At 38.8% G+C, this 24158-nt stretch overlaps 1 pseudogene; it reads right to left on the bottom strand.

The window, feature by feature from the left end:
* Positions 1-8374: 8374 nt before the first annotated feature.
* On the bottom strand, positions 8375-23576 carry LOC131906469 (TGF-beta receptor type-1-like; annotated as a pseudogene).
* Between the last annotated feature and the right edge of the window lie 582 nt (positions 23577-24158).

Below are 24158 nucleotides of genomic sequence, written 5' to 3'. Positions count from 1 at the left end.
CTATTAGTGCTACTTTCCTAACCATATAATCTCTATCCTCATTCTAAATATTCATCCTTATACCAACAGATAAGTGTGGATCTCATATCATAGAAGCCGCTTCTTGCAGTTGATAGAGACTATTACAGAAATCCACAACTGGTCAAAATACAGAGGTCCACTGACCATCAGATGCATACTCCCAATTAATATACTTAAAATACAAGCCCTACACTTAAGACCCAAAAAGTATTGTGAAAGATGGGGATGGAAAGATTGCAAGAGCTGGAGAACCAAGACAACTCCTGTGGGACAGTCTCTTAAAAACAAACAAACAAAACATGTAGGTGATGGACAAGAGGGCGGACCTGGGAACAGTTGGGGATTAGGAATATGGAGTAAATAATGATCAATATACATTGTATAAAATCTTTAAGAATTAATAAAATATTTTTTAATTAAGGAAGTTAAAAATGAAAGCCTGTCTCAAAAAAAATACCTAAAGCAAAGGGAACTTTAACATTCTGAAAATAGAATTTTATTAAAGTATATATTTTCATAGAACTTGTTATTGCATTCAGAAAAACCAGTGAATGTTTATAGCTGTCTGTCTTTAAAACTCTGATTCAGGAAGTGACCTACTTGGTGGAAACTTCAAAAATATAACATATGCCTCTATTTTTGAAAGAAGGAAATCTCAAACATGATTTAATGCTCTTTATCACTTATCTATGTGTACTGAAAAGCATCATTTATATATTTTTCAAATCACCAAGATTTGAGAGGGGTATTTTTTCAAAAAATTGTATGAATTATTTTATTTAAAAAATTGTATTAAATTTGTAACATCCAACCTCTTGGTTTCCTAACAGTACCTCTTTTCAATAAATTATTTATTGAGTTAAATGAAATCTCATGTTAAATAGGTGAGCATTGTATTGACATGGCCTTTAAAAATTCATGTCCATTTCTTTCTTGCACTAGCAAGAGAAACATCATAAAAATTTAAATACAAAGTAACTGTTTATTTCAAAGAATCAAATAGAAAGACAAAATAATGTCAAGAATAAAAATTATCTAAATTTGTGTATTCTCTCACAAATCTGGATGATACTAATTGTATAGACCAAACAATTTTGAATAATGTTTGAACTAAAATATTTTTGAAATATTGTACTGGCTTCATGATAATTCACTTGGTCTGTACTCCAGACATATATATAGTCATGGTTACCCCAAGCATCAATATAGCACCTCAATTCCCTTTAGACTGGTTGTTTTTAGTTAAGATACTCTATGAGCAAAAGAGAAAAGAACAGGCACAAAAGAAACATGAATGTATGGAGAGGATGGAAAAAATCCGCAGAAATAAGAATAACAGAATACATGGCAATAATTTCTAAACATTCGTAATGGAAAGATGAGTATGAGTCACTCTCAGATTTTCTAATTCATGTTATTACAGTGCAAAAAGATGAACCATAACAATCTCATGTAGCTAGAGTTTTCCTGCCTGGCCCACAGTCAGGGCAAATCTTTCTCACCTGCCAGTCCCACAGCCTCTCAGACCCGACCAAGTAAACACAGAGACTTATGTTGCTTTCAAACTGTATGGCCGTGGCAGGCTTCTTGCTAACTGTTCTTATAGCTTAAATTAATCCATTTCCTTTAATCTATACCTTGCCACATGGCTCGTGGCTTACCGGCATCTTCACAAGCTGTTTCTCATCGTGGCGGCTGGCAGTGTCTCTCTGACTCAGCCTTCCACTTCCCAGCTTTATTCTCCTCCTTGCCCCGCCTATACTACCTGCCTAGCCAATGGCCAATCAGTGTTTTATTGATTAATAAGCAACACATTTGCCATACATCCCACAGCAATCTCATGGTATGCACAGCATTTTGTAAAAGGTAGAGAGAGAAGGTTGAAGAGTAGAGAAGGGAGCAACCAGAAATTCCTAAAACTGGATGTTTGGGGGATGGATATGCTTAAATAAGGTGGCTATTGGTATTATGATAAGCAAACCTATTTACATAGTCTTACAAAGCTGGGAAGAACATAATGAAATTCTCAAAGTAAATCTGATAATACCTTATTATTATACAACAGTTTATTTTAATGATTATTACTGAGAATTTCAAATATGCATATAATGTGTTTCAGGCAAATCTACCCCCCTTTCCTCACTTACTCCTCCTCTCCTGATGCCGCCCACTTTTCCTTCTAGACTTCATAGTATTTTTTAATAATCCACTAAGTTCATTTCATGCTGCCAATATGTACATGAGCACAGGAAGATCTCCTGGAGCATGGGTGCAGTCTCAAAGGCCATATCCTTAAAGAAAACTGACCCATCTTTGCCCAGGAGCCATCAGTTGCCAATAACCCCTCAGCTAGTGGCATGATTTCATGAGCGTGTGCCGGTCCCCTCACCCCCCATCTGTAGCTAGAGTTTCCCTGCCTTGCCCACAGTCAGGACAAATCTTTGTCACCTGCCAGTCCCACAGCTGCTCAGACCCAACCAAGTAAACACAGAGACTTATATTGGTTACAAACTGTATGGCCATGGCAGGCTTCTTGCTAACTATTCTAACAGCTTGAATTAATCCATTTCCATAAATCTATACCTTGCCACATGGCTCGTGACTTACCGGCATCTTCACATGCGGCTTGTCATGGTGGCGGCTGGCAGTGTCTCTCTCACCCAGCTTCCTGTTCTCTCAATTCTCCTCTCTGTTAGTCCCACCTATACTTCCTGCCTGGCCACTGGCCAATCAGTGATTTATTTATTGACCAATCAGCAACACATTTGACATACAGACCATCCCACAGCACCCGTCTCCCCCCCGACCTCCCCACCCCCGTATAGTCCGGAAATTTCAGTGCCTTGATCTTGTTCAGGTCTTGTGTAAGATCACAGCCTCCATCAGTTCATGTATGCAACAGCTCTCACGACAAGCAAATACTTTCATCACAGGAGCCACAGAGATGGCTCAGTGAGTAAAAGTACTTTACACCAAGCCTAATAGAGTGAGTTCCATCCTGAAACACATGTAAAGGGAGAAAAAGAGAAACAATGCTCCAAAGTTGTCCTATGAACTTCACAGGTGCACTGGGACACATGTGCCAAATACACAGTCACAAATATACATGCTCACGCACATATGTGCATACATTTACACTAATAATAAAAACAATAATAAATGCTAAGAAAGGATCATGGAAAAAACATAAAGAATTTTCATTTCTATGAATGATTACTCTTTTAGAAGTTAAATGAAAAACATTTAAAAATTACTTTCAATATGTTTAAAAGTAATAATCAACATCAAATATAAACATACGTAGTACTTGTAATAACAAACATTTCATAAAGCCAAAAAATAATTATGAAAAGAATTGTCTAGTTTCATATCTTTGCTAACATTTTTACTATCCGTCTTCAGAGAATACACAATTGGGCCATTATATTTGATTTTATATTCAGTCTAATTATCCACTCAAGGTCGTGATCTTCACAACTATGGTGGATACACATGAGAAAAAGAACAAGGAAACTCCAGAAATGTTGGATTTGCCATCACTAAAAATGAAAAGCAAAGGCAGAAAATAGAAATATTCCTGGGTCTATTTGTTACTGCTGCTTGGTATTGCCTATGGTGACTAATACACAAACTATAATACATGTTTTTAGATCTGCACATATGGTGATAAGGTTCTTGACTTTGATCAGAGGTTCCATTACTCACAACAAAGCCTAACAAGTTGACTCAAGCAAAAGATCAATTATGTGAGAACTAGACCAAGAGAAAAAGGAGACAGTGGATAGTTAAGTGTTTTGTGGACAGACAGATAGGTGATCAGATATAGAACACTCATTTGGGGCCTTCCAAAACTATCTAATTGGGGCACTCTTAGGAATGTTCATTGCCAGTCATCAGATGAACCAAGAATACAACCATCATTTTGTACACACACACACACACACACACACACACACACACACACACACACAAATGTTGTTTTTATGTCACAGGCCCAATATTCTAAGATTATTCTGTCAGAGAAAAAAAAAAGACTAAAATAAAATAAAAAATTGATCTCAGTCCTCAGGTACAAAACTGATAAAGATCTTCAACACCCCTTGAAGCTCTGATTCAAGGTGTCAACAGCCTTGTGGCCCCAAGGAGAACCACCAGCATAAACTAAGTTTTTTTAAGCTTATATTTTTTAGCAAGTTAAAAAGAATATGTCCTACAATCTTTCTCTGCCAGATGGGAATCTACTCTCAAACTTAGAAAAGACTCTGAAATTTGCTGGTCAAAACAAACCCATGCTTTCTCATGTGGTCACCAGCTAACAAATCTTGGACCCAGTCCCAGTAAGCTACAGGGAAAGCCATGCTGCACATGCTAATGATGGTCTATGGAAACTGGACTGTCACGCATGGCCAAAGTCATAAACCCATTGTTTACATGAACATGATTATTCAGGCTCTTTCCTAGATAAATGATCTGCCAATTATTTGATTTGAGGATCAGGCAAGCTTTAATTCTTAATCCCATCTATAAAATTGTATGCTTCCTAATTTTTAATATAGATAGTGGCAACACTGTTGTGTATTCTGACTAAAATTATTTGTAGGATTTATCAAAAAAGTGAAAAAATCACAACCTCTTCATCTTGATGGATGTGAGCTGACAAAAGCCTTGGAGCAAGTTCAATGGCTCTCATTTGGTACCAGTCCATCAGTCTGCCTATTCCTAAGATAAAGCACACTAAATTTTTTATTGCATAGTGCTAAGGGAAACCATACAACCAAAAGACCACAATACTAAATTATTCACAGGCTTTTCATTTTAGGAACTCTTCCAGCTCAGGGTACCCTTGGGACTTGGGCACTTCATTAACAACTTTGATTAGATGTCTTCACCTTAGCTATGGAGAAAAAATTATACTTAGGGTTGATTAGTATTAATGCCTGACCAAGTCCATTATTTTTCCTGGAAAAGCAAAGGAAGAATCTTGCTAAAGACAAACAGAAATCCTACAATGAACTGTTGTGTGAGTTCCCATCTTAGGAGCTCTATTTGTTTTATTTCTAGCACATGTCAGATAAAATTGTGAAATATGTTTTTATTTCAGGTAAATGTGAAATCCTAAAACATTTTGAAGTTTGGGTATCTAGGAAGTCTAAAAGTAAATGAAGGGAGATTGAGAAATATTCTTTCATAAATTATGTGATACTAAGAATAATTTCTAAGTCCTAATTTTCAAATGTAGAATCAATAGGCTTCTAAATGAATATCATCCATAAATCAAGTCCCTTTTCTCCAAAAACAAATCTAATTTGTGGTTACATAATCCCTTTCATATTTTCTTCCTTCATACTTTCCAGCTGGCTTGCAGGTGATACTGCAGTATGTTTATTATACTGACCATCAATAAGTAACTTGAACTATAAACTGATCTATGCTGTTGACAAATCAGTGAGCATTTGGTTTGACTGCTCTATCCTTAGAGCTGGTGCAATGAAGGAGCCCTTGTTTGTGTTTGGAGCATCGCAGAGTACAGAATGAGCTCAAGTTAGATTCGACTATTCTCAGCATCAAGTTCACATAATCTGCAAGACAAAGACTCTGGACCACATGAAGGTCTGGTGCAATTGGGTATCAGAAGCCATGCTCAATGTGGTGTGAAACATAATTGCCCACACTAAATGATATATGCTTCAGACAAAGTATCTCAAAATCACAGTGTCTATCTCTAAGAAGAGCAGGAAAATATGCCCATCTCCACACTGGACAGCTCATGCAAAATACTCAGGCCTGAGTTTTATATTCAATGAATGTTTTACATTAAGCCATGGCCTATATTGTTGAAGCATGAGACCAAGAAGGTGTCTTCTAGGGTATTATCATGATGCTTATGCTCAATTAATGACCTCATCCTAGTTAATCTTAAGTAGAAACACCTCTTCCAATACTGATATAAATGACAAAGGTTATAGATTAGAGGTAAAATAGTAGAACACTTCGTTATGGGATGGTTGAGGACATTGTGGAAATTCTGGGCCTGAGACCTCACTTAGGGAAGTGGAAATCTAAGTAACAGGCCTTAACTGTAGCCCATCCCCATTTCCTGTCCCTTCTCTGCCTTTTTTTGTCCACAAAGATGTCATAAGCAGCACAATGTTCCTGCCACTTCAGCCCAGAGTCATTCATTCCACCATGCCTTTCCTTCCATGATGGATTGTATCCTCAAACTATGAAGATAAATCCATCCTCACTAACACTGCAAATAGGAGAGAGAAATAAAAAGAGAAATTAAAAAATGCAGGGTGAGTCCTACTCAGGATAAAGGGATGGTTATAGGTCTTCAGAGGCTGGTGACAAGGATTAGTCTCTAAGAAGACACATGACCATGTAAATTGCTATATGGGTGAGAATTCACTCTGAATAATTTTTATGCCAAACATTGTATTCTACCTCACTAAACTCTCATAATAATATGAAGTAGATATATCTATTATCATCTTTCTGATCAGGATATCAAGCTTTGTCAAACAGCCACATGTCCTAAAGTCCAGAGCCAGCATTTTAGATGCAGAAAATCTAAGGTATCCTTCTTCCTACTATGCAACTACTATATATCTATCCTTCAACATTATCCTCCATTGATTTCCACCTCTGCCATCAATTCCCTCCTCCAGTTTCCTTCTACATGAACAAAAGCTGCCACCAAGCAACATGTTGAACACAGCAGAGGAGTTGTAGGCTAATTCCCCAGGGTATACTATGAAAGATCTGCAGCTTCTGCCTATACTTCTGGAATACTCACATTTGAGGACCTAAGTAGTCTTGACCATTGGCCTTGAGGTTACTTTATTGAGGGAAGGATGGCAAGATGATAAGGGGAAGACTGGAGACTACATAAAGAGAGATAGATTCACCTAGCAATGGCGAGTTATCCCTTCCGAGAGGGGCAGGCTGTTCTCTGTAAGTTCAGTCCAACTTACAGATCTGATGATACTCTGACACTATTATTCTTATGAAGGCACTGAGTTTGAGGTTATTTGTCATACTATATAAAAAGTAAAAAATCCACTCCAAAATTCAGGCTCTTTTCCCTACCAGGAAATTTCTCCATTCCTTGTCATCAGACTCTAAAGACCTTCAATTTGCTTATTCCACCCCAACTCACACACTCACAAAAGTGTACATTCAGCTGAGATAGGAACGGACTAAGCAGGAAAGGCTAACTCCAAACATAATGGGTATAAAAGTAACAAAGGAAGAAAGAAAAGAAAACCTTCCTGTCTCCATATTTCTTAAAGGACATACATTCCCCACAATATGTTGGCTACGTTCTAATTGCCACTCAGAATTTTATTTAGTGTTTGCTTTTGAATAAGATGATACGTTTGCATTAATTTTTAAATATATTAAATTTTCATTTATTTTATGTATTAAAAGATTAAGAAGGAAGCCAGTAGACAGAGGCAGCTCCAGCACCCTGGACTCTGAATAAATCAAAACAGAACTCCATTCCATTCTAGACAAATCATGAATCAACTCTGAGGACTTTCTACCATTCAAGCTTAACTGATCAGAAACTGTTGTCTTCTGCTTATGTGCTTCAGCTAAGACTTCTGCTCCCTTTAATCCAATTATTTTATTTGTCTATTCTTGATTTTACACTCCAACATCCCTTGCCCCTGTCTAAAGGTCTCCAATATCTGATTTGCTGAATACTTTAAAAATTAATATTTTTTATGTGCTTCACTTCATTGTCTTAATAGATGTTTACATTTAAAATTTGAATTTTAAAAAATAAACTTGGTTGTACCAACAGTAATTGACAGAGATGAAGTAGTTACAAGTACAAAAGACTTTCTTCCTCAGAATTGATTTCTGATACTATGAACTCAAACTTACATATGAAATCATCTGAGATCACATTAATGCCACAAACATAGTGGATGGTTAGTTACACACTGAGACAAATTGAAATGAAATTCATATCAGGACTCTGGAGGCAAATCGTTATCCTGCAGGGAAAGGAGCCTTTGCTCACATAAGCAGAATCTCCTAAACTTGCAACACACGCATACTGAATTGCCAGAATCCCGAGTATTTACTACTTTGCCCTCAATTCACTGGAAACTCGCTGATGCCTTTGGCAGTCACTTTGCTCTTTGTTGTGCTTAACAGAGTGCTATTTTTTTTTCACTCAGAAACTTTATTCCTTATGAGTGCTATCAGTTCCCAAGCTCCTTTGCTACAGTGTGTGTGATAGGATTAAACACACAGTCCTTGGCTTAATAAATGACTCTAGTCTGAAATTAGTTGTTCCCCTCACTTTGTTCCTAATGCCCTCACACAACCTATTGCAAAGTCAAATTTGAGATGCAGAATTATCACTCCTTCTTGGGTCCCTTCTTCCTCTAGTATCATTTCCTTTAGGGGAAGTTCTGCCATGAGCTATTTCATGGAGAGGCCCACAGTGTGATGCACTAAGCTTCTCACTAAAAGCCACAGGAATTAGCTCTCGGATGCACATCATAGTATTAGTCAAGTCTTCAGCCCTGTGCCTCTGGCCAACAGCTTGACTACAAGAAACAGAGTCAAAAACACTGAACTAAGGCACTGGTAGCTCCTAATCATCAGAATCTGAATGACATCATATGGTATATTATTTTCATAAACAAAATTCAGATATTTTTGTATGCCAACAAGTAACTATAATGATTATGCAAGAGTCTTTCATCAAGTTAAAAGAGGGCCAGATTTGATTTTTATAACCATCACCAAATATGTAGCCAAAGTCTACTGTAGAGACTGATATATAGTAGATACACAACAAATATTAGTTTATAAACCAAAAGGTGAATGAATTAGTTAACCCGAATGACATCAAGTCTACTAGATTGAAAATGGAAAGCTAAGGTGGGAAGAGGGAGGAGGGGGGAATCTGTGGATAGTATGTGGAATGAGTAGAAAATTTCTTAATAAAGAAAAATGAAAGAAAAAAATGGAAAGCTCTCTCCATTGCATGACCAACATTGCATCTATCAGTTAATGTGGGAAATTTGGCAGTGACTTCTATCAGTGTAACTATAAATACAAACATGACTTCATTCACATGATCCCAAGGATGAAAATAAATATATGTTTTCAGGTAAAAGACAAAGTTCTTTGACAACATGAAAAGCAAATGGATTTGTGTGCGTGCGTGCGTGCGTGCGTGCGTGCGTGCGTGCGTGCATGCGTGCGTGCACGTGTGTGTGTGTGTGTGTGTGTGTGTGTGTGTGTGTGTGTGTATGTATGTTAGAGACTAGGAAAAAGAGACCATTGCAAAATGCAATCACTTCTTTATAGAAACTGAAGCCCCCCTCACTCATCAGTGTTGAAGCAATTGAAAAGCACGAGGCAAAAATGAAGTATGCTTTCTGTCCATCACTGTGACTGTGTTTCTGTCCATCACATGTTTATCATGAAAATAGTCAACAAATTCATGTTCCTTATTACACAAATATTTCTTTCTTAAATGACTTTCTAGTTCCAAGAACAATAGTTTAATGAACTAAGATCCAGAAAGCAACTTCTTTAACATAAAAGAGTGGGCCATGAGAAGAGGCCAATGATACATACCAAAATAGCAGCCTTTTGCTCTCAGAAAAGAATATTTCCAGGTCAACAGTGCGTAACACAAATACTTGAAGCAGTTTCTCAAACAAGCAATGGATCTTTCCTAATTTCTTACCTTGGTCCAACTAAGGTCTTAAACATCTGCTAGACCAATATAATATGTAGGCATGCAATCAAAGATTAAAGAAATACAAAAAGAAGATAAAATTTGAGACTTTGGAACAGATAGCTAAATTCTATGAGGGATGATACAAGTAGATTCAGAGAACAAGTGTGAAAGCATCATCAACTTTTAGAACAAACATGATGATAGACTACAACACCTGGGGAAGAATTTACTCGACTTGCTTAGATACTGTTAAGATTGTCATAAATGAACTTCTTTGTCTCAGGGCATCTCTAGATATAACAAGATATGTGCTGCTTTCCGCCCCAAGGGGCTCGGTTCACATGACATGTCAGTAAGAAAATCAAATTGGTACAAGATTTGAAGAACAGTACACCAGAAAGGGAAAAGGGGTGGCATCTTATTTTTATGCATATCATTTTAGAGGAGAAAGAATAAATCAAGATACCAAGCCCCCATTAGAATTACTTTTCTCAAGTTACTTGATTCTTTCTTCTTCTGAAAAAAACAAATATAGATACCATACTAAGTAAGTTAAAAAAAAAAAAACATGCTGAAGAATTTAGAAAAGGGTAATCTAACATGCTTCCCATTGGCCTCCCCAGTACTGATAGACAAGAAATTAATTAGTGTGAGGCTAAGTCTACACATGAGTGGATTCCATTCATAAGAACAGTGAGGTAAGGCATACTTCCTACTTGGTACTATCAGTTTGTGTTGTTCGAATCTTAGTTAATAAAAAGTTAAATAAAAACCCAGAGCCAGATACCAGGGTGAAAGCTGAAAGATTAGAGAAGCAGAGCGGCCAGCCACTAGTTCTTACCTCCATGAAATCCTCAGCCTAAACAGAGTGAGTTCCTGTTTCCTCACATCTTATATACCTATCTCTGCCCAGACATCACTTCCTGGGATTAAAGGCGTGTGTGCTTCCCAGGACTGGGATTGAAGGTGTGTGCCACCACTGCATGGCTCTGTTTCCAGTGTGGCCTTGAACTCACAGAGATCCAGATGGATCTCTGCCTCCTGAGTGATAGGATTAAGGGTGTGTGCCATCATTGCCTGACCTCTGTGTCTAATCTAGTGGCTGGCTCAGTCCTCTGATCTTCATGCAGTTTATTAGGATACAATACCACAAGTTGGCTATCCCTGCCAGTCATCTCTGTTAGGGGGTTCTTATCACTCCCCTCTGCAGGGACAGGAGGCCTCTGTATACTTCACTTGTCAGCTCAGCAGCCATGACTACAAAGAACAATGTTTTTAACTTTCCCCTTTCTTCTGTCTTATCTCCAGGCTGTGGTATGTGACATTAGTAAATACTGGGCCGTGTAAGCAATGAGGCTTTCCAATAACTGACAAGGAGATTGGCCTGCAATACCTTTTGCCCTCATTCACAGGAGGGCAATCATCTCTTTAGGAGAGAAGAAGTAGAGGTCTCTTAACAGATGCCAACTTTTCTGCAAAGCCCCCAGACATTTGCTAACCTTCCACAAAGCCGTGTGCACATACATCCCTTTGGAAAACAATCTCACATGGTGGGGATAGGTAAAGCTCTATCAGAATATTGTAAGAGAGGAATTCACATCAAAGTTTCCTTAGGATCTCAAAAGTCACTTTTAAAAATGGAAAAAACAAACAAAGTGCTTGTGTGAAAACAGAATAAAGGGAAAAGAACAGACTTTAGGTAAAGCTTTTATTTTTTTTTTCCTTCCAGAGAAAGAGAGACACCCTGTGGATTTCTAAGAAAACCCAGAAAGGTTCATTTACTTTTGGTGATGTACAAAGAAGAATATTATTGTTTAGGAGCAGATAGCATAATGACTCTCAAAGACCCATTAGAAAGTAAGGTAACCAGCACAGATGGACAAGATCTATACCTTCCTGAGTACAAATGCCTCAGGGACACTTTTCCCATACTGTATAGCACAGCGATGCAAAACATGAGAAAACTCTACAGTTAAAACTTCAAAGTCAAAAGCTACAGAAAGTCAGAATTTTGCATGGACTCATCTCCCCCCTATTGTTCTGGACATGTCACATCAAGCTGCTGCACTGTAGCAGAGAACCACTTGGAAGCAGAATGAAGGCAACTGATTCCACCCACTGGGAGAGCAATTCAGATTCCGCTGCTCCCTTCTGCCTCAGGAACTGCATGACAGCACCATTAGGGGACGAAACAAGGTAAATATACTTGCAATCATGTCCCACGTTACGGATGTTTCGGTTTGATTTGAATCAGCACTGTAGAGAATAGAACCTGGTTTGAATCTGATCTCATCTGACACATACAAAGATGCAAGAATCGAAAGCAATTTCGTTTGGAGCTCCCTCTAGTAGTGCCTGGGAAATCGCTAGAGAGGGAGGGAGGGGAGCCTGCAGCCTGAAGGGCAGAGGAGAGGAACCGACTTTAACACCAAGCACAACTGAAAATGAGCCATGTGCTTCTAATGAAACCTATTTTTGTGTCTCATCTGCAGCCATCAGAGGCACTGCTTGCTTTGTGAGTTAAATACTGCCCCAAAGACCTGCAAAAGGAAGGCAGATGCATACAAGCCATGCGCCCCTGCTCCCAGCTTCCAAGAGGATGTATAGCCTCAAACTATGCCAGTCTGCTCAGCATCTCCTTCCTCCCTCTATTAAAGATCTGCTATTTGGGCCCAGAAAACCCCTGTAAATTTAAAACATAGGGAAACAGCAGGCAAAAACATCTATAAACATTTTTGCATTTAGAAATAAACACAGTATCAAGGAAACTATAAGGCTGGGAGAAACAACCCAGTGACTCCTATCACAAATTAAAGGAAAAAGAACAAAAGAAACAGAGTATCTGAAAGCTCACCCAGCTAGGTCAATTTCAGACAGCAAAACAGAGACCCAGGCCCCTGGCCTTAGTCAAGAGGGCTATGTGTTACAAAATGTGCCACACTACTCTGTGTTAAGACACAGAAAGACATTGTCTAAATAAAGTATCATATATAAGAGCAGTAAGACAGTTCAGTAGGAAAAGACACCTGTTGCCAAGCCTAAAGACCTAAGTTTGATCCCAGGACCTACATGGTGGAAGTAGAGGACTGACTCCCACAAGTTGTCCTCTGACATCCACATTGCATCATAGCACTCACACTAATAAAATATTTAAAATGAAAAGCACCATATATAACTTCTAAATATTCTTTAAGCTTGTTATTTGTGAAGAATAGTACAGAAAAAATTTAAAGGATTTGATAGATATACTTGTCCTTGTATATCAAAATAAATGTGCTCTATCTTTAAGTAGTCAGTCATTCTAAAAACATTCCAGTGTGTATTGCACTGTGGAAATTTTACCCTTGACACTGACATCAGAGCTGGTATTTGAGTCACACACACAAAAAGGTTCTCTTGAAACTCACAGGTTATATAAGTCAGAGTCCCATTTTGATATTCAAAAATTTGAATGATGAAAATAACTCAGAAAGGTGTGCTCTGGAAAACCGTCCACTACTGCCATCATGCACTTTATGTTAACATTTCCCAGATTACTCTGGTTTGGTTTAGTTTGCCTCCAGGAGCTCACTGGGAAACTGGCTATGGTAGAAGGACTGCCCCCCAAACTTTGGATCCAAGCATGCACAGGTCAAGAAACTGCAGACCCCTTGTCAGGGAAAGGATAATAACTCCTAATTCTGTGAAGAGGAGGAAAAAAGAATAGCAAACAACCCAAGAGTAAAGATATTGCATCCTTCAGAACAGCTGGAGGGTCAATCACTTCCAACAGGCATTATTATTGTTTATCCCATGATATTAAGTAAGCCTGCAATGGGAAAGAGAAGCCAGAAGTTCAGTTCTGGGGAGTTCATCCACAGAGAGCAAAATTCAAATGGGAATTTCAGTTTATTCAGCTTCCCCAGTCAGTTTCTAATGGAAGCTGTGAACACAGGCTGTCTCTACCTCTTGCTACTCGTTCTTTTACTTGGAAGCCTTATCAGAGCAGATACCTGGGCTCCCTCAATGAGAACTCCAGCAGGCTGTCTCAACAGGACTTCTGCTGGATGCTGTTTGATGATGTTATCTATCTGTCTTTGTTTGTTCTTTTTACTTGGAATCCTCACCCCAGGGAAATTCCATACTCTACCTGGGACTCTCTCTATTGACAGCTCCATCTGAGTGCATTAAAAGGACCTCCCCAGTCAATTTCTGCTAGATGTTCTGAATACAGGACTTGGACATTTTGCCATCTTTCAATGATTTTGACTTTGCCTTTCTACATATTTAATAAATTCATTCTTCAAAACTGAAACTATGGGGCCTGGAGGGATGTCTCACTGGTTTAAGAGTACTTACCGTTCTTGCAGAGGACTGGAATTCAATTCCCAGGACTCAATGTCAGGTCTTACAACTCCAGAGACTCTGACACTCTCTTCTAAAGTCTGTGGGGATTTGCACTCATGTGCACACCCATATTCATTTACATAATCAAAAAATTACAAGTAGGAAAGTTGCTTTGAAATTTGACATGAACTCTGCCACTGTTTCCATAGGCCCAAGTTAACATTTCCCAGATTACTCTGGTTTTGTTTTGCTTGCCTCCAGGAGTTACTGTGTTGATTTTGCTTAATGAACATAAAAGCACATATCTTGTCTAAGTAGAGTTCAGTTTCATCTTGGGAAAAACACTTTCAATTTTAAGAACAGCCATGTGCTCCCTTTGGTTCTGGAGACTTTGCTTTCCGCCTACTAAAAATGGTCTTGCACCAATAGCCTTCCAGATGTATTTGCCCTTTAGAAGCCCTGTTCCAGGAAGGCACTAAGATGGCAGAGAGTTCATAGAGACTGAAGCAGCAAGAACAGGGCCTACATGGATCTGCACCAGTACCTCTGCATATATATTATAGCTTTCAGTTTACTATTTTTATGGGACTCCTGAATGTGTGAACAAATGAATGGATCTTGGATTCTTGTGCCTTCTCTTAGGCTCTTTTCCTTCAGTCAGTTTGCCTTGTCCTACTTCAATATGATGGTGTTACATGAATTGTTAAATGGTCTTTTAATAAAAACCTGATACCAGATGTTGGAGTAAATACTGAAAGATCAGAGAGACAAAAGAATAAGCCACAGCCACTTCTCACCTTACAAACTTCATGAATCCTCAGACTGAACGTCTCTGAGTCCTCAGCTGAAAGGCCTCTAACCAAAAGGCCTTAGTTCCTGTCTCTTCATGCCTTATATACCTTCCTCTGCTCAGCCATCACTTCCTTCCTAGTGCTGAGATTAATGGTGTGTGTGCTTCCCAAATACTGGTAGCAAAGGCATGAGATCTCAAGTGCTGGGATTAAAGTCGTGTGACTCCCAAGTACTGGGATTAAAGGTGTGTGTCACCACTGTATGGCTCTGTTTCTCTCTTATACTGAATAAATCTCATGTAATCCAGGGTGGCTTTGAATTCACAGAGATCCAGATGGATCTCTGCCTCCCGAGTGCTAGGATTAACAGTATGTGCCACCACTGCCTGGCCTCTATGTTTTATCTGGTGGCTTGTTCTGTTCTCTGGTCTTCAGGCAAATTTTATTAGAGTTCACAATATATTACCACATGGTGGTTTTTTGTTTTATCTTATTATCTTACATCTGTCAGAATGGCTATGATCAATAATAAAAGTGACAGCTCTTGCTATCAAGGATGTGGAGCAAAACACTCCTCCATTGTTAGGGAGAGTGAAAACTTGAACAGCCACTAGGGAAATCAGTACACCAGTTCCTTGAAAAGATTGGAATCCATCTCTTTCAAGATCAAACAATACCACTCTTAGGCATATACCCAAAGGACACTTCATCCTACCACAAGAACACTTGCTCAACAGTGTTCATTGCTGCTCTATCCTTATAGGCAGAAATTGGAGACAACCTACATGACCCTCAACAGAAGAATGAATAAAGAAAATATGATCCATTTACACAATGAAGTATTACTCAACAATTAAAAAGAAAGACATCATGGAATTTGCAGGCAAATGGAAAGACCTAGAAAAAAAAAATCATCCTGAATGAGGTAACCAAGACTCAGAAAGATAAATATGATATGTATTCATAACCAAGCTACAATCTGTAGACCCAGATGGGTTACACATAGAGGAAGGGACAAAGGGAGTGAGAGGGACTGTGAGGAGAGGGAAGCACAGACAAGAGCCATGACAGACTCCTAGTAGCCCTGACAGAGACCAAGCCTTAGTTTTGGTTCACTGAAAAGGGCAGGAGCTAAGCAAGCAGTTCTCAGAAAAACTACTACTTAGGGACAACCAATCAGCAGGTGCTCCACAGCCTTCGGCTAGCTCAGCAGGCACCGCATAACCCCTTTGCTGGCTCAGAAAGTATCCCTTTTGGCATTCTGCTAGCTAAAGACAGTTTTTTTCTATCCTGCCACTAGAAAGTCTCTAACCACTAGAGCCTCCAACCAATCATCCCCAGACTAATCTTTCCTCTACCAGTCAGGCCTGGACTAATCCCTCATCCCTGGATTTCCCCTAACTCCACTTAAAAGGGGCTTACAACCTTCTTTGAGGGTCCCATTTGCCACCCCAATATGTTGTCAGTCTTTTTAATAATTGCTCTGGTTGGTTGCATACATGACTGTTGGTCTTGTTTTGCAGGACTTCTCTCAGACCCTGACAGGAGACACATGGATCTACCTGGGAGGTAGAAATAGAATAGATTTTATGGGTGGACTGGATCAGGACAGGGCAGGCAGAGAATTAGATGATCAGGTAGCAAGGGGTAAGGAATAGGGGATTGAGTGAGGGAATAAGGGGAGAGACAGCTAGAATTGAAGAGCATTTGAGGGGCAGTATGGAAACCTACAGCAGTGGAAACTGTCTACAATATATGAAAGTGATCCTAATGAAGTATCTAAATAATGATGAGGGAGGCAGGCTACTGGCCCTCTTTTGTCACAAAAGTGAAGCTTGTCTCTCCAGGGCTGGGTTTCATCCAATTGAGTTGTTGGCCCATTGGGGTCCCATGGAAAGCCTCAAACAACCCGGCAGTTGCCAAGATAGAGGTCACTCTCCAAAAACCAACAGCAAGCCCCTATAGCTGAAGACAACACACACACAACTCACTGAACATGGAGAGGTCGAGCTGGTGCCTACAAGGAACCTTCACCCCATGTACTGGTGTCTATGCCATGGAAAGGTACTCTGCAGGCTACCAAGAAAGAAAGCTAAACACTAACCCAATCACAGAACCTTTGTTCCACAATCTGTCCTGCCTGCAAAATATGCTCAGGCAATGGTGGCACAAACCCTGTGGAAGTAACCAATCAATGTCTGATTTGACTTAAGACTCACCTCATGATATGGAACCCATACTGGACACTGCTTAGATGACCAAGAGCTAGAGTCTAGATAGGCTAGAGATCTAGGATAAAATCAAGTGCTAGTCTAAAAAAATATGTATATAATAATATAATAACTCTTAGTGGTATTCTATTATACTCATAGATAAATATCTTATTCAGCCATCATCAGAGAGGCTTCCTCCTGAAACAGACAGGAAAAATACAGAGACCCTCAGCCAGACTTTGCACTGGGGGTAGTTGGGGGGCTCAGAACACACAGCTGTGAGATGTCACCATCAAGTCCTTTTCCTCAAAGCTCAGTGAACCCTTCAGAAGAGGAGGCAAGAGTAGGAGTAAGTCAGAGAGGACCAAGGACACCAGGAGAACAAGGTCCTCTAAAACAACTGAGCAAAGCTCATATGAACTCACAGAGACTGAAGCAGCATGCACAGGGCTTGCATGGGTCTGAACTGGGTCCTCTGTATACATACTATAGTTTTCAGTTTAGTATTTTTATGGGACTCCTGAATGTGCAAATGAGTGAATCTATGTTTTTTGTGCCTTCTTGTAGCTAGAGTTTTCCTGCTTGGCCCAAAATCAGGACAAATCTCTGTCATCTGCCAGTCCCACAACTGCTCAGACCCAACCAAGTAAACACAGAGACTTATATTGCTTACAAACTGTATAGCCATGGCAGGCTTCTTGCTAACTGTTCTTATAGCTTAAATTAATCCATTTCTATAAATCTATACCTTGCCACGTGGCTCGTGGTTTACCTGCATCTTCACATGCTTCTTGTCATGGCAGCGGCTGGCAGTGTCTCCCTCTGCCTCCTGTTCTTTCTTTTCTCCTCTCTGTTAGTCCCACCTATACTTCCTGCCTAGCCACTGGCCAATCAGTGTTTTATTTATTGACCAATCAGAGCAATTTGACACACAGACCATCCCACAGCACCTTCTCTTGGGGCTCTTTAATTTCTCTCTTGACTTTTCATACCCAACTTCAATATGATGATTTTCATTTTATCTTACTATATTTTTTGTTATGTTTTGTTGTTATCTCCTAGAACCCTGTTCTTATCTAATGCGAGACAGATAGAGAGTAGATCCACATGTAAGAAGAGATGGAAAGAAACTGGGAGGGGTAGAGGGAATATTCAGATAATAGTGTATGAGAAAAGAATCTGTGTTTAATAAAAGGAAAAAATAAAACTATCATTAAAATAAAAATCCAAAACATAAATGAACACCGAAAAATTTGAAGTATGGTTTTGTGGATCATTCCCCAGGTTATACAGTGCAGCTCATCTGGTGCCCTAGAATAATTTCAACTTCCAGCTTCTGTAATATCAGAACAGTCCTTCCCTGTATTGGTCAGCATAGATAAAGCATGCTCTTGCCCAAAGCCATTTGTAATTGAATCAGTAAAATAGAGTGCCGTATTAGAAGCATACACTGTAGTCAGGTGTTTGACTCTCCTTCCAGCTCAGTTTGACCTCAGGCAAGCCACTTCATCTCTTAGGGTCTTAAACTCTAAATAACAAAGTTTAAAAAGCCCAGTGAATTCCACACTGCTTTGTCTAAGCTGAATGGCATTGTTATATAAAGTAAAGACAACCATTATATTGACTGGAGGGGCTTGGAAGCCCTTCATTCTCCCACCGTTCATATCTCATTCAAATTATCTAAGGAATTAAGGAGAAAAAAAAACAGAACCAGATGGTTCCTAGAAAATTATTTCTGGAATAACTTCTTCCAATATTAGTTTTCTCAAATCTCATGGGGCTATAGAAAGGAAAAATATTAAATTTACACACATAATGCATGAAACTTAGCAGCAAACTTTTATAAATACAGTGAGAATGGCATAATAAGTTCACCATCCCATAGTGTCTGCAACATAATTGTGCTCATTTCCCTTTGTGTATTTTAGTAATGAGAGCATAATTGTCAGTGCTTATAATACATATAATCTCATTACTGTCACTCCTATTAGTATGCTTTCACGTTAGCCTATACACACGATGTTCCACATTCTCTCTCATTGACATACGGAAACATCCCTCCTCTCTTTCATTCAGACCTCAGCCTAATTCCTGACAGTTGCCACGGTTAATCACTGGGCAATGCTGCCTGCCTTGTTTTTAATATGTTTAATTTACCATTCATGACATGATGCCAAGAAGTCAGCACTGCATTGGTGTTAAATTGCCATGACCACATCATAGCACTTTTCTAGGTTAGTGGAGACTTCAGTTGGAACAGAAACTAATTCAGACAAGCAAAGTGACTGTTCAGAAGAACTAATAAAATTAGACACAGCTATGACTTATGTCTGTCACCAGTCAAAAGATGACACAGACATGGCTTGCTCTTCTCCTGGATGGTTTCCACTTCTAGTCATACTTATAATGTTTAAGGAACTCAAAAAAATGTAAAGCTTTATGAACATCCTCTTAATTATCCATATTCTCACAGTAATATATACACACAGTTTTAAAAGTCAAACGATACTAATTGGCTTTTAAGTCCCAAGGTTGTCCACCCTCATTAACCTCCAGCCTCTCCCCAAATGCAATGACTGCAACTTTTCTTAATTAACTCCTACAAAATCTACAGATCTTATATATCTATGCAAATTGTTACTTTTAAATTCATCATTTCATTCAGAAGATTCTCTGGAATTTATGGATCATTTTAATTATATAAATTGCTATGGTTATATTTATCTATTCTCGATTTTTCTATTTGTTAAATAAGGATGTGACTGTCACCACCTTGCTAAATCTCCTTCTCTAAACTCTAATTACATAGACATGGCAGCTTTTCTTCCAAGTAAGGATTCTACTGTTTATATAAGCATTCACAGTTCTTTATGAATTCAGAATATTACTATCTCAGGCATATGTAGATAATTGTGCCTTTCTAGACTATCTCTCTCTTTCCTGTTTCAAATACTATAAATGTATTCTTTTTTAAAATATCTGTAGATGTTTATTGTGTTATGGGCAAAGAGTAAAATAAATGTATATTTTTTCTGCCACTCTATTTACTCTTGTATAAGCCACATCCTTATTTACCAAATAGGAATTCATGGAAACTCTAATTTCCCTTTTAATCTATGTCATAACACAGATCAGTTGATTCTTAGTGCTGATTTACCTTGAAATGTGCCTGCAGTTTATCCTCTTTTTACCCCATCTATGCTATCCTCCTAGTTCAAAGTTGTGTTTTTTGTGGGATTTTGCTTTTTTGAGAAAGTCACCTAAATCTCCCCAGCAATGTGAGTACATGGTGTATTGTAACACGAATTGCTAGACAGTCTTATTAATTAAAAAAAAAAAAAAACCTGGAGCTAGATATTGAGGTGAAAGCTGAAAGATCAGAGGAATAGAAAAAGCCAGCCACAAGTTCTTATCGCTAGGAAATCCTCAGCCCAAGAGAGCTACTTCCTATATACTCATGCCTTATATATCTTTCTGTGTCCTGTCACCTAACTTCCTCTCTCTGCCCAGCTAAATCACTTCCTCTTTCTGCCCAGCTCTCACTTCCTGCCTGTCTTCATAAACCTCTAGACCTCTATGATTAACTAGTGCTGGGATTAAAGGCATGTGCCACCATGCCTGACTCTGTTCCCAGTGTGGCCTTGAACTCACAGAGATCTGATGAATCTCTGCCTCCCAAATGATAGGGTTAAAGGCGTGTGCTACCACTTCCTGACCTCTATGCTTAATATAGTGGCTGGCTTTTTCCTCTGATCCCCAGGCAAGCTTTATATGTTAGAACACAAATAAAATATCACCACATTTCCTTTTTTGGTCTAAAATAATAAAAGGTTATAACTAATATAAGAAAAACTATATACAATAAGTATATACAATATATACAGTCAAGAATTACATTAACAATGTCCAGTCTATTAACATTTGACAAATTATAAAAAACTCCATTATTTATACTAACTTGGTGAGTCCAAAATGTTGTACCTAATTCACTTTCTATCCTAACTTATATTACAACACAAAACTATCTTTTGATGTCTTTCAAACTTATACACTTTATACCTCTTTAGTAAGTTTCTTTTCTGAATTTGTTAACAAGGAAAACTATAACTATCTAATATTCAACTCTCTCACAGACTTGAGAAGGAAATAATATTATCTATTTAAACAGGAAGTGCAAACAAACAACTTCCAAAAAAATGTGAGGAATGACAGAAGCAGCTGACTGTCTGGACAGTCACCCAAGGTTTCTCTGCAAGGTTGGGGCATCCATCTTCAGCCTACAGACCTAGCATATCTGACAGACTCATCTGTGAAGCAGGATTTTCCAAAGAGTTTTCCTACCTTGTCTTGGCCACTTTGGACAGCATACTGTCAGCAATCAAGGCAAGGGCACTTTCTTGCCCAGTGGCTAACTTTTGCCAAAAAGAAAGTAAACTCCATAAGGAGTTTCTTCAATGTTCATCATGTTCTCTGAAGTAGATTGGTGCTGCCAGAAGCAAACATGTCTCATAGTAAAAAAAAATGAATGAATAAATAAATAAATAAATAAATAAATAAATAAATAAATAAATAAATAAATATTTTTAAAAAAGAAGAAAAAGGGAAGCAGTGGTACATATCTTTAATCCCAGCACTCAGGAGGCAGAGCCAGGTGGATCTCTGTGAGTTCAAGGCCAGCCTGGTCTACAGAGTGAGATCCAGGACAGGCACCAAAAAACTACACAGAGAAACCCTGTCCCCCCCCCAAAAAAAAAGAATGAAAGAAAAAAAAGAAAAAAATTCTATGTTATTAAAACATCTTAAATGCCATATTCTGTAAATTTCTGAAGTGTTTGAAGATTATTTGTGTATCTAAATACATCTCTGTTTGACCTTGAAAACATAACTAATATGACTACAAGTTCAATTGTAATGACTAACTACTGACTTACGTTTCTTTATTATCCTAAATAGTTGTTAATAATAACTTTCAAGGACTAGCAAATTGCACTACATTGTTAAATGAACTGCATAGGTATAATACCTTGGACAAGATTAGAAATATATGTACACTATTTTCTAACAAAATCAATCTCAAATTTGTATCAATATAAATAATTTATATACAATGTACAAAAGTCCAATCCAATGTATAATATTTAAAACTAGTAGTTGCCTTTCAAAAATAGATTCAATAATCTACTTTTTTATGTTAACATATCTACATCGTCTCTTTTTTCTTTGCAGACTAGATTCAATAATCTACCCTTTTATTCTACTATTTCTATATCTTTTTTTCAGAGTAGATTCAATAATCTGCCTCTTATCTATACCCTCTTTTTTCTTTTTCTGTTCTTTCTTTTTTTTCAAACAAGAACCTTGAATCTAATTTCCTTTGTTTAGCTTTTTTCCCTGACCATTAACAATTAACAACTTGTAACCAGCTATCCTAAACAATGACAATTATCCATAACCCATTGAATAACCAAAAACCACCCACCCCACCTCTTGAGAATGTGGGTGTTGTTTTCTTAAAATTACTTCCTGCTGTCTGGGGACAAAGGCATCTTTAGGGGATCCTGAAACGAAAAATTGTTGGATTAATTGTCAAATTCTGGGAAAGTTAGCTAGATCATTTGTTGTCCAGTCTCTACATAATGGGAAAATGCAAGGCTTGTCTCAAGTCCTTGCTTGAGTGGTCTGTGAGGCTAGATTATATCAACTAGCCACCTTGAAATTATCCTGAGCAGTTTGTAGTCTAAAGCCAATCTTTGGGTGGTGTTTGTCTGCTTGGTGGTGTTATCATTGTCATGATGGAATCAACGTTGTGGGGCCCTATCATCTTTTTGGAGACTTCAAAGTCGCTGTTAGGCGTGGTCATGGTTCCCTGCAGAAAATTTTTAGTGCCTGCTCTGTGGTTTGAAGCAATATCAATTGTATCTGTGACAGAATCGTGTCTCGGCACCAGTCCTAAGTCTGCAATATAACAGGTTCCATTCTTCACCAAGATACTCTTTGATTTCAAATCTCTGTGCGCAATAGCTGGCTTTCCTTGGTCACCAACAATCTCCATGTGAAGATGGGCAAGACAACTTTCCATGGACAGAGGAGTGTGATCATCCCTTCAACTGTAACAGTGTATCTATTCAAGTAATCAAAAGGAGATCCATGCTCATGGTAATTGGACACCAGCCACAGCTGAGTCCATGTGCCATTGTCTTTGTTGTCTGCTGCTATAAATCCTAGGACGTTTTCATGGCATAACATCACAGTCTGATAAATCTCTGCCTCTCGGAACCAAGAACGTTCTTCCCTAGAAGAGAATATCTTCACAACAACCTCTCCCCACCACTTGCCTTGCCAAACTTCTCCAAATCAACCTTTGCAAATGCTTTCTTGTACCATGATGGTCCTACCAATTGTTCTCTGAACAAGCAGCAGTAAACCCTGCATCTCCAGCAGCTGTGTCTCCACCTCCACCAACAAGATAAGAAGCAGCTGGCTAAGCAGAGCAGTAGCTGCCTCCTCCATGGTCCTGCCACTACCGTTTGAGGCCCAGCCCAGCCCCAGCTGCAGTCTCTCCTCAACAAGTCTCCCAGGCTGACCTTCAACTCGGGATCCGCCTGCCTCTGCCTCCTTCAGTAAATCCTACCAGTGTGCACCACCACAACTGTCCACGTACAGCTTAGGCCTCAGCTGGAGACTGCAAGGTCACAGGCAAGTGGCTTTTTCATGAATTCATGTCACAAATGTTGGGTGCCAAATGTAGCACAAATCTTAAAAGATCTCTGTGAGTTCGAGGCCAACCTGGTCTACAGAGCAAGATCCAGGACAGGCACCAAAACAAACCTGGAGCCAGATATTGAAGTGAAAGCTGAAAGACCAGAGGAATAGAAAAAGCCAGCCACAAGTTTTACCGCTAGGAAATCCTCAGCCCCAAAGAGCTACTTCCTATATATTCAAGCCTTATATGCATACCTTCTTGTGCCCTGCCATCTTACTTCCTCTCTCTGCCCAGCTCTATCACTTCTTGTCTATCTGTACAGACCTCCAGACCTCTATGGTTAACTAGTGCTGGGATTAAAGGCGTGTGCCACCATGCCTGGCTCTGTT

Source organism: Peromyscus eremicus, chromosome 3 (assembly GCF_949786415.1).
Source record: "Peromyscus eremicus chromosome 3, PerEre_H2_v1, whole genome shotgun sequence".
In the NCBI taxonomy this organism is placed as follows: Eukaryota; Metazoa; Chordata; class Mammalia; order Rodentia; family Cricetidae; genus Peromyscus; species Peromyscus eremicus.
This window is presented reverse-complemented; position numbering and strand designations above follow the sequence as displayed.